This window comes from Podarcis liolepis, assembly GCF_965112155.1.
Source record: "Podarcis liolepis genome assembly, chromosome: Z".
Taxonomy (NCBI): Eukaryota; Metazoa; Chordata; class Lepidosauria; order Squamata; family Lacertidae; genus Podarcis; species Podarcis liolepis.
Genome location: NC_139570.1, coordinates 16,343,259 through 16,354,114, shown reverse-complemented (window position 1 = coordinate 16,354,114; position 10,856 = coordinate 16,343,259). Strand labels below are relative to the sequence as shown.

At 42.9% G+C, this 10,856-nt stretch overlaps 1 long non-coding RNA gene across 1 annotated transcript; it reads left to right on the top strand.

The window, feature by feature from the left end:
* Positions 1–271: 271 nt before the first annotated feature.
* LOC310698128 lies at positions 272–10,482 on the top strand. Its single transcript, XR_014521347.1, has 3 exons — positions 272–332; positions 8,563–8,657; positions 10,340–10,482. It is a non-coding gene; the product is annotated as an uncharacterized lncRNA (long non-coding RNA).
* The last annotated feature ends 374 nt before the right edge of the window (positions 10,483–10,856 follow it).

Below are 10,856 nucleotides of genomic sequence, written 5' to 3'. Positions count from 1 at the left end.
TTCTGATAGTGAGCAAAATGAGGTGGGAGCGCTGACAGACCAAGTTTTGGATGTCCAGCAGCTGCTTATGAAATCTGGAAGATATATGAAAAATAAGCATGTTATCTGCATGTGTCATACACATTGTGTGGTTCCTCTTCTGCATCTTTTCTCTTTCAATAAAATGAATAATTTTTCCAGTCATTCCCCTGGGATCCTGGTTGGGGGGGGGGGAGTATGACTAGTATAGCCCCAAACTTGGTTCATTGTTGATTTTGGGACCATTTCGTTTAAGGTACAGTAGCAGTTTTACATCATGTGCAGGTGCAGAACAGAGGACATATAAGAAACAGGTATGGATAAAAATAAACCATAACTTCATTAATAGAGGAGAATGCAGGGTTTGCTAGGTGCAGGACAAGGATATCAGAGATGCCACCTGTTTTCTGATTGTAACACTCTGGCCTTCTGCTGGGGCCACCTCCTGGGAATTGCCAGTCCCCACAACACAGGCCAAGCATCTGGGTTCCAGCTGGCAATCTGGGCTGCATAGTGAAAGGCCTAATCCTTTAAGCCATGCCCAAGGTCTACCATACCATCCCCAACACCCCATAGGCTCCCCCTTTATTAATGACCTTACCCAATGCTTTATTCTGCCCAAGTTGAAACAGAAAATAGAGACAAACTTCTAGCAGTGCATCCATCTTTGGTTGAAGGGAAGGTGAAAAACCTCTCATCCTGGGCCAATTACGTGTGAGCAATATCCCTTTTTTACCCTGTCAACCAGTAGCCAACAAAGTTCTCAGCGATAAACCTCTCCCTAAAGGGAGACCTGGTATGAATCAAGCAGAGCTCTGTCATTGGGGCTCCCTTTTGAGGTCCTGAGAAGCACAGCCTTCTCTGGAAGTCACACAGAACTATGGAAGTTCTCGAATAATCCTGCAAATCCCAGCCAGTTCTAGTGGGTCACTGTGCAAAACACACAAGGTGGCCTCTCCATGGAAAGATGGTAAAGTGTGACAAAACATCAGGAGAGTTTGCATAGAACTTTTTGATCCAAGAACAAGAGTGTTACTGCCTACTACATAACACAGAGACCCCAGGGCAGTGGCATGAAACCACACAATAACATACTTCACCCATGGCTTATTTCATTGAATCTCATAATTGCACAAGATGTAATGTCAGTGCTAGTGTAGCAATGTGCTTGCTTATTGAGGAGCTTAGAGCTGTTTTCCTTGTTGCTTTTGCTAGCAGAATTTGATATTGTAGTATGTAAACAGAAGATATTGATGACACACACACAAAAACCCTTCTTTTGCAAACCCCTTTCCTCTGTTGTGAAAGGTGCATGCAGTTATGCTTCATTACCATTGCATTAGATGACAGCTTAAAACAGCAGCTGATTTTCTGGGATGGCTTGAATGAATGTCACACTTGGATACCTGATTCAGTTAAGCAATGACTTCTACTTTGCTCTTCGCTGCTTTCCCATTTCCTTTCCACTTCTGATTCTCATTGTCCAAAATGCATCATCCAGTTCCATCGCTATAATATTAGCTGTAAACATGCTGCAGGCAATGAAGGAAGAGTTCAGGAATTTCCATTATAGATCTGCTACTACTCTACATTCCACTTGCACACACAAAAAGATCTTTGACTTAACTAGGAATGTTTTCAAGAAGTTTTGAATGCAAATTCTCGCTATTCTCAGTATTTGGAATGAAAAGTGCTGCAGGTTGCCAGTATTATTCAGCTTTCTTGCAGAGTACAGCATAGGTCACGTTTATATAAGGCTTATTTTGTGATTTCTTTGTTTTTTTATTGCCATGATACACAAAGATATAAAATCCATTCATTACAGAAGCCTGCTTGTCTCCGCCTTTTGTATCTTTACCCTGTCAAGCCTCTTGGAATCAGATGAAACGATATTTGAGATCAGGAACATCATTAAGAGCGGGCATTTCAGACTAAAGATTCTATAGAGAAGACATGCAGTTTCCCATGGCAACAACTCTTGATGTCTTTTTGCAGCAGTAACACCTCACTTCATTTAAGAACACATAATCATATGTTTGAAATGGCTGCATGATAGATCTCCCTGAATACCTAAAAACGTAAGGTGTTGTCACACTGCAGTTCATGTGGCTGCCAACGGGTGGACCCATGAACTGCAGCATGCCAACAGCAGGCACGACAGGTGAGTAAATCAGGCAGGTCTGTGACCCAGATGGCCTTCCCCTGTTCCCTGTGTTGTTGTCACCACCACCACCATCAGCCTACCCGCTTGAAGGCATGCACAATAGGAATGCCCAGGGTTTGAATGAGTGGGTAACTCAGCTCACCAAGGACTGCTTATCACTGTTGTAGCCTCCCTCCAGCCACAGTTTGCCCCCAGACTCCCTGTTCCTTTACAACTTTCCCTAGTATCAAGATACTTCAGCTTCAGAGGAGAGGGGAGTCAAGAGGAAAAAGCCTTTTACCCTGTGACACTTCTTTCACACACTTTATTCTCTTGGCAATGTGGAACAAAGAGGAGAAATACTTTCTCTTCTTCATTCTCCTGTCCTTTAAGAGGGAACTTGGAACTGGAGCAAATGATGAGGGGATAGAGAGGGGGGAGTTTGGGGTGAAGAGTGAAGGGAGGGGCAAATCGTTTTTGCTCTGTTTCCCTCTCACAATATGTTTTTCTAATCACATTATTTCATATTTATTTAGCCATTTGATTTCAGACTAAAGTAGATTAAGGTTACCAGATTCTTTTCAATGAAACCTGGGACACTTTTCAACTTCAATTGATTTTGTATGGGGACTGAGTTGTAAATCCGGGGACTGTCCCTGGGAAACGGGGACGTCTGGTAACCTTAAAGTAGATGGTACATTAAAATGTGCAGATTCATTTCTGTGTTGTTCATTCATTTAGTAGCAGGCATTGGGTTGGTGATTATGACTGGGACTATAAAGTGCAGGGAGGAGAGTTAAACAACAACTCCTGCGATTCTCTACCTTCTCCTGCACACCTTGCCTACAGCAGTTTCCCAATTTAAAAAACTTCTAAGTAAGAAAAAGAGCAGTCCGCAACAAATAATAAAGCTGAAATAATTGGGAAGAAGTCCCTAAACAAGAGCCATCCAAAAAGTAGTTGTGGCTTTTTAAATATATATGTTATATGTAGTGAGTCTAGCTGCTGCAACTAGATTTCTAGAGTTTTGTCTCTAGAAATCCCTGTCTGTCCTCACCCCATCCCTGCCGCAGCCACTGTCATCAATATAGCACACTTCAAGTGCATTCCACTTTTTTTCTAATCAAACTGTTACTATATTCTCTGTCATCTTTAAAGACAGGACACCTTTACCACCTGCAAAATATAACATGCTCTGTCACTTGACTCCAATCAATCCACAACAATCAGATATTCAAGTTGTCAAAATGGAAAGCTGTAGCTTATAACTGCCACTCTTGTTTGGGTGCCAACCTTTACTTTCAAGTTTTTAAGTGTTCCAACTATACTTCAGTTTAACGGGTTGGTGTTTTTTTTAAGATCTCCAAATGTCTTTTTCCATCTGATTGGTGGGGATGGGGGGGGGGAATCCTTCTCCCTTTAAAAAAATCTTTAAAGACTTCTCTCTGAGACAAACGAATGCACCTAATTGTCTGAAAATTGTCACGCTTCATCCTCTTAGTGCATGCCGTTATACCAGCAAATTTACCCAATTCTGCCAAAATAAAAATGGGAGGTGCCCTAAATGTAAAAACAACCTATCACAAAAATTCATGCACCTATTTGCATGCCCCCCCTCCCTGATGCATCACCTCAGAATGGGCTGCTGTGCATGCAATTTCCATCCAATTCTTGTTTTATTTCCTTCTTATAGTCAATGGAATTTCCTAAAGCAAGGGTTTACTTTGCAGTGACATTCCAAATACCCAAAATATATGGGCCAAATATTGTTGGGACCTGGAGATAGATTCTCCCCCCCCCACACACACACACAAAATGTGTGTGTTAAAACTCCTGCATTGTTTTCCATTCATAACATCCTTCAATAAAAAGCATTTTCTCTTGTTTCTTGCTGAACCATCTGTATTTACTCTGCTATGAATGGTGAGGTGATTTCAGCAATACTTTTGCTGTAAACATAAACTCTGCAAACATGAAGAAAAACAAGAGTATTTGTTTTGACATTATCCTTTTGGTTCCTCAAATTTTGTGTACTGATTTTAATCTTCGCTTTCCCCCTCTCTTTCACACTCATCATAAGCACACGCACACACAGCAGACATCTTGCTCTCACACATTGGTCTCAGATTTGTTGTCCTCTTCCCCAAAGTATATGTTTATGCAGGAAGAAGGCAAGGCTAGCTAAGCTCCAACCTTCATGTGTAGACTATGAAAGACTGAAGAGGGACACCAATGCTGTATGCTTCACTGCTTTCACAGTCAATTCCTCTTCCCAGTAAACTTGGAATGGTAGCTCTGGGAGGGGAATAGGGGGTCTCCTGATAGCTCTCAGTACCCTTAACATATTGCACTTCCCAACATTCTTTGGGGGAATGCATGACAGTTTAAAGTGGTATGAAATGGCTTTAAAAGTACAGTGCAGATGGGACCCTAGTAAAGAGTACTCAGCTACATGGACCATTGACATGACTCAGCATGAAGCAACTTCTATGTTGCTACAATGGTGCCATTAGAGTAGTCCTCTAATGTGGGTGGAAATGTCACAATTATTGTAACACATACAATATTCCAGTTACAGATAGGTAGCCATGTTGGTCTGCCATAGTCAAAATAAAAGAATTCCTTCCAGTAGCACCTTAAAGACCAACTAAGTTAGTTGTTGGTATGAGCTTTCGTGTGCATGCACACTTCTTCAGAAGTGTATCTGAAGAAGTGTGCATGCACACGAAAGCTCATACCAAGAACTAACTTAGTTGGTCTTTAAGGTGCTACTGGAAGAAATTTTTTTTATTTTGACATACAATATTGTAACACACACTTAGACCCTAAGTGAAGGAGCTTTGTTGAGTGGGTTTTCACACTTATGTTTCAGAGGTGCGAGAAGTGAAAGCGACTATCACTAGAATAGAATGCTAAGCCAATTTACTGCTCCTCAGGGGCATTTGCAATTTATCTAATCATTTTTTCCCTCCTTGATATTTTTTTTAAAGAGACGTATAATCAGGAAAGTGTAAGCAGCACTTGGAATTGCTGATTTTTCTTGAGGATGTATTTGGCCTGCCATAACTCTTTTAGTTAGAGTTGCAAAGGGCCATTCTGCTTCTCACTCTATGTTAAAAGCAATCAAACCACGGAGAAATCATTGGTATTTCTCTCCCTCTCCCCCTCTGTGTATACACATACAAAACACAGCGACAGCTTTCATGAAGGGTTGATGCCTTTCACACTCTACTTGTAGTTGTGCTTTTAACAGCAGCTGCATTAACTTGTCCAGGAGTAGCCAGGTTAGTTTTTTTGCAGCAAAACCAAGATCCTTGGAACACATTTATGAAAGCACATGCTTTCCTGGAGTGCAGTCCACTTCATGAGATTCATAAAGTTCCACCCCACATTGGCAGGCAGATATTCATATGGTTGGGGTGGGAGATAGAGAAGAGTGAGGTCAGAGGATAATAAAAGTGGTATAACAAAAGCAGGGGTGTTCACACATTATATTCAATGAGTGTACCGTATGTGTACCTGTTAACATAACAGTTGCACAATGTAACAGTTGCACATCTGTACAAATCAATAAGTGTTTACAGTTAGTAAACAGTATCTGTGTTCAGAGTTACATGTGAACAATTGCATAAAAAGCAATTGTATAAAAGCAAAATAGTTACAGTGGTCATTAGCAAAGCAGTGCTGGTGGTAAGAACAAAGGGCATTATCCCCTGTTGGCATTTCTTTTTCCTCTGATGTCCATTCTTCTCACTCCCACCATGCATGAAACTGACAGATTCATACATCCTTTGAGGACATTGTCAGAGACAATCCGGTATGATCTCACTCACCCCTTGCTAGCTTAGTTTGTAGGCAGATATGGGCTTGAATGAACACCCTTTGATTGCTGGGATCCAATAAGGATGGAAGTCTTGAATAGACCATCGATTGGATTATAGCAGGCAGAGATGAAAATGCATTGATTAATTAAAATAGGAGAGAGAGTTACTGAGCAACAGGGGAACTTTAAAAAATGAAGAACACTGACATATTCCAGCTAGATCTCTATTATGAGATTTGCGAGGGATTCCAGCTGTTGGAAAGCATTTATCCATGAGAAATCCGGTGGGGATTTGGGAAAGGATTCAAAATTTCCTTTTGAAAAGCATTACCACTTTGCAGCTGCAACTATTTCCTGTTTGGAGAAGCAGTGGTGATCAGGTCTTTGAGCTCAGCAAAAAGCAACACTGTGTATCCTGATGCAGGTAAACACTTGTTAATTGTCCTGTAGGAAGATTTCCCACCCCTCAAAGGAAAGGTATTTTTACAGGCTATTAAAACATCTGAGGAGCTGTAATAAGCATCACCGTACCTATTAACAAGAGAAACAAAAAGCAGTTGAAGCGGCAAAATGAAACCGGTAGTTCTCTTTACTTGAACAATGTCTATAAAAGAACCCAGCGGGAGAGCCAACTTCAAACCAGGGGAAAGGTAGTAATTGTGGGCACAAGCGCTAAACACTGTCTGTGGTGCTTACCCTTTTCCCCAAAGAATGAGATAAGAGACCAGAGCATGGGTTCAAATTGGCCACAACTTAATAAGCCTCAGAAGTGGGAAACTTGGCATAGGCCTTGGCAGGTAACCCTCTCAGCCCGTCTGGCTAAGGATATGCAGGCTGATGAGATCCAGTGAGAGGGGACTGTAAAGAACAAACTTACACAGCATGCCCTTCCATCGACCTTGTCCCGGGAGTTTGACCTACATGCCACCACTCTAGGGCCAGGGGCTCCCGGTTTTGCCCTTTAACGGGCCCTGCAAGCGCCGCCGCATGGGGAGGGAGCATGAATGCATCCTCCCCGACTTGATGTTAGACTAAAGGATACCTTGCCAAGGCCTAAAACTGCCACCCAAGGTCCCTAAGGGCCTCGCCGCCAAGAGTCCCACAATCGAGGAACAATCACCCATGCTCTGACATCAAACCCTGCTGTCTACCCAGTCCCTGAGGATTTGTCGCAAGTCATGCAGCCAGAGGTCATTACCAAATGGTGTCAGATGCACTCTATCCACCCTGAATATGCCGGCCGTATCTGCCCTGATGATGGGATGTGGGATAGAGAATCCGCCGATCTGCTGCATGGTATTGCGCATGGCCCTGTTGATTTTTTTCACTGCATAATTGATGCAAGAGGGATTGGAAACCCCTCTCCAGCACAGACAGGGAAGGAGATTGGACCAGCCAATGGCCATTGCTGGCTACAAGGCATGCAAGCTTTCTATATCTGCCCTTGCAGCAAAGGTCAGGGCAATGCCTTTTTGTTCAACTAGATCATTTTTGCCCAGGTGCAAAATGAGGACTCTTGGAGGGCCATGTGCCACTGCAGCTTTACTCAGCATGGGCATCAAGCCTGCCCAATGCATGCCCCGGTGGCTCATCCAATAAATGCATACCTTGGGGTGAATGTTAAGGTTACAACCCCCATTGTGCAACCAGGCATGCTCTGCCACCCAATGCTGTGCCCCACAACCCAAATCTTTGTGGTGGGCAAACCTGTAAGAAAATTAAATTGCAAGCATTAAGGAGGAGGAGCTGGGATGAATGCAGTTTTTGTAAGCTGCTGAGCGCCAGAGCCCCAATGTCTTGATGTGGGTGGGGTCCCAACCCTGAAGTGCTGCTGAACTCCATAGGTCGCTATGACTTTGTGCAAGACTGCCATGAATTGGGATCGCATCAAAGGCTGCGTGTTTGCGTGTATGAAGAAAGGGCCTTTGCATTTGGGCCGGACCCTGAAGAAGGGGCGTGTGTCCAGATATGGGCAGGGGCCCTCCTGTTCTGTCGGAGCCAGTGCCAGCATGACCCCTTTTCGCAATTGATCAGTTTTTGAGGACCGAATCCTGACATTCACAGTATCCCCAGAGAACTTAATGTCCGTATCCTCAAACCCTGAATGAGGGGCCCCAGCCGCCAAACACTCCCCAATGCGCATGGCATCAAAGAAGGCTAGAGAGAATGCTGCACAAAAGAGATGTGTTTCAAAATTTGACCAGCAGATCTCTAGTAATTTTTTCCAAATTAGTTTGAGTGTGTCGATAGTATGGGCTTCCTGCCATCCTGATGTGGGGGAATGATGCGACGCCACCCAGCCAGCAGCTTCTTGACATGGAGGCTGTCGCAGGGGTCCTGCCAATGAAGGAATTTACAAAAGAATGAGATAGCTGCCCTGCTATTATAGTTTTAATGGCAATGCCCTTGCGCTTTAGGGGAACCAGGAATTGAAGCACCTCCTCCTTGGAAGCGCGCCATGCTATGGAGCCACGAAAAAGCTGGAAGGCATCCCAGGCCCTGGAATAGGAATGTCTAGTGGAGGGTGCTAATGCTGACAATACTCCCTGGTTTACTTCTCACTTCCAATCTCTCACAGATCATCTGGAAAGGTGTCCAGGGTCTGGGCTGCCTCTGGTGCCAGCTCACGGAAATGCTCCATCTGGAAACAAGATACGGTAATGCATTAGCAATGTAAGCCTATAAGCTTGGGAGAAATCCATCTAGTTCTGATGGGAAATCAGTCTTCTGTCTTTGGCGATCTTTGGCAGCTGAGTAAGATTGTCTTCCAAAAACACGGTCTTAATGGTGTGTCAATAAGTGACTGTGGAGACCAATTCTGGATCCACACGTCCTTCCACCGTGGGGACATAGGATTCCAGGTAGGAGTTAATCACGGTGAGGATTTACCAAATGTGCCTTCCTCTTAGCTCGTTTCTCCCTTTTGTCCTGAGTTTGAGGTAGAGGCTATTATCCAGTTGGAGTGCTAGCAGGCCACTGTTTCCGAATTATCCATGCTTATACTGCATTTTTAAAGATTTGCCTTGAGAGCATCTTTAAACCTCTTTTGTTGTCCACCAGAATTTTATTTTCCATTATTAAGTTGGGAATATAGTAGTTGATTTGGAAGACAATAATCAGGCATCCAAACCACATGACCAGTCTAAAAAAGATGATGTTGAACAATCATTGCTCTGACACTGGTGATCTTTGCTTCTTCCAATACACTGACATTAGTTCCCCTGTCTTCCAAAGTGATGTGTAAAAAAATTTCGGAGACACCATTGATGGGATTTTTCGAGGCGTTGGAGATGGAAATCAGTATCTATCCCAGATGAATAAGTCTAGCTAAAGTTGATGAAAGTTAGGATAGAGTGATCCTTTCAACTACATATGAATAGCACACTGTGCAGTAAAAATATTTCAGGGAAACCAAAGAACAGCTTCTTCTCTTTCTTCTAGTTATGGTCATTATCATTATTATCACATTTTATTATCTGCCATTCATCCCAAGATCCCAGGGTGGGTTAGGACAATTAAAATGATGTCTTACATGTTTCGGTTTGTTTGGTTTTTTGCTAGATTGGAGGTCACCAATGTGCATAGCTGTCAACTTTCCCCTTTTCTTGCGAGGAATCCTATTCAGAATATGGGAATTTCCCTTTTAAAAAGGGAAACATTGACAGCTATGCCAATGTGGCAACTGAGTACCTCCTGTGGTACCGGTATGTGGTCACAGTAAAATATCCCCTTAAAATCTACAACATGCAAGAGATTGATAGCTCCTCCTGCTCAGTTCCTGTTTGCACTAGCTCAGTCTCTCCTATCCTGAACATGCTCATATTTCATTGGACACCCACCCGCCCTTCCATTTTGAACAGAGAGGAGGTGCAAATAGCTTATCTCTGAGCGGCTGATGCAGGTGTCATTTACCCCTTGATTGAGGAGTGGGTGATGGGAAAACATCTGCATAGTTTTTTTTATTGTGTCTCTTTTCCTGCTGGTTTTAGATGCGGAAGGCATTTTGTGGTAGCCATTTGCGACACTCATGGCACTTTCCCATAATATGTGCTCTAAATATGTGCTCTAAATATCTGTCTTTGCAAATCACATCCCCTGGAACCATAACCCATTCATCTGTAGACGGGTGTACAAAGGTTTGTGACATCTTTTGAAATAGTCACTGGCGATTTCCTCCCACTGTGGGTCAGGGAGAGTAAGGAGAAAGCCCTTTGAGGGTTTTTTTTTTTAAAAAAAACACATAATCGTTGTTCCTTAGGTTCTGAGGTTTTGAAGTTAAGAATCTAGTAAATGTACAAAATGCTTTGGATTCACAAAAGTGAAAGGGAACTTGTAAAATACTTCATCAACTGCAGATACTGCTCAAGCCACCTCCTTGAGGGAAAAAACGCACATCAGAGCCCTTTTGAAGAGTCTACATTCAGCAATCCTGATATATGATGAGTGAACATAAGGCAGCAAACAAATCCGTTCTCTGAACTTTCCGAACAACAGATTAAACATAATCTCTTTATGGGTATATATATTTTTAAATCTCACCATTAAAATGAAATGTAGCTACAGCCTTTTGGTCTTTGTTTCTACTTTTAACAAAAAACCACGAAGAAGAAAGAAGAAATGAGGCCTGTGTATGTGTCTGCATGTAGATACACCTCAGATGTGCTCCCCTCATTATGAACTTGCCCACCCCGCCACCCCCGCATTTCAACCTGATCAAGAGCTGGAAGCAATTTAAAGGCAGTCTTTGATAGATAGATAGATGTGACACGGTACAGACAAAATGCTATATCTAAGGTGAATTTGCCTAATTTGCCCTTTTTAAAGCAATATATTAGCCAAAACACAACCTTCCTTCACAATTCGCACTGCTGT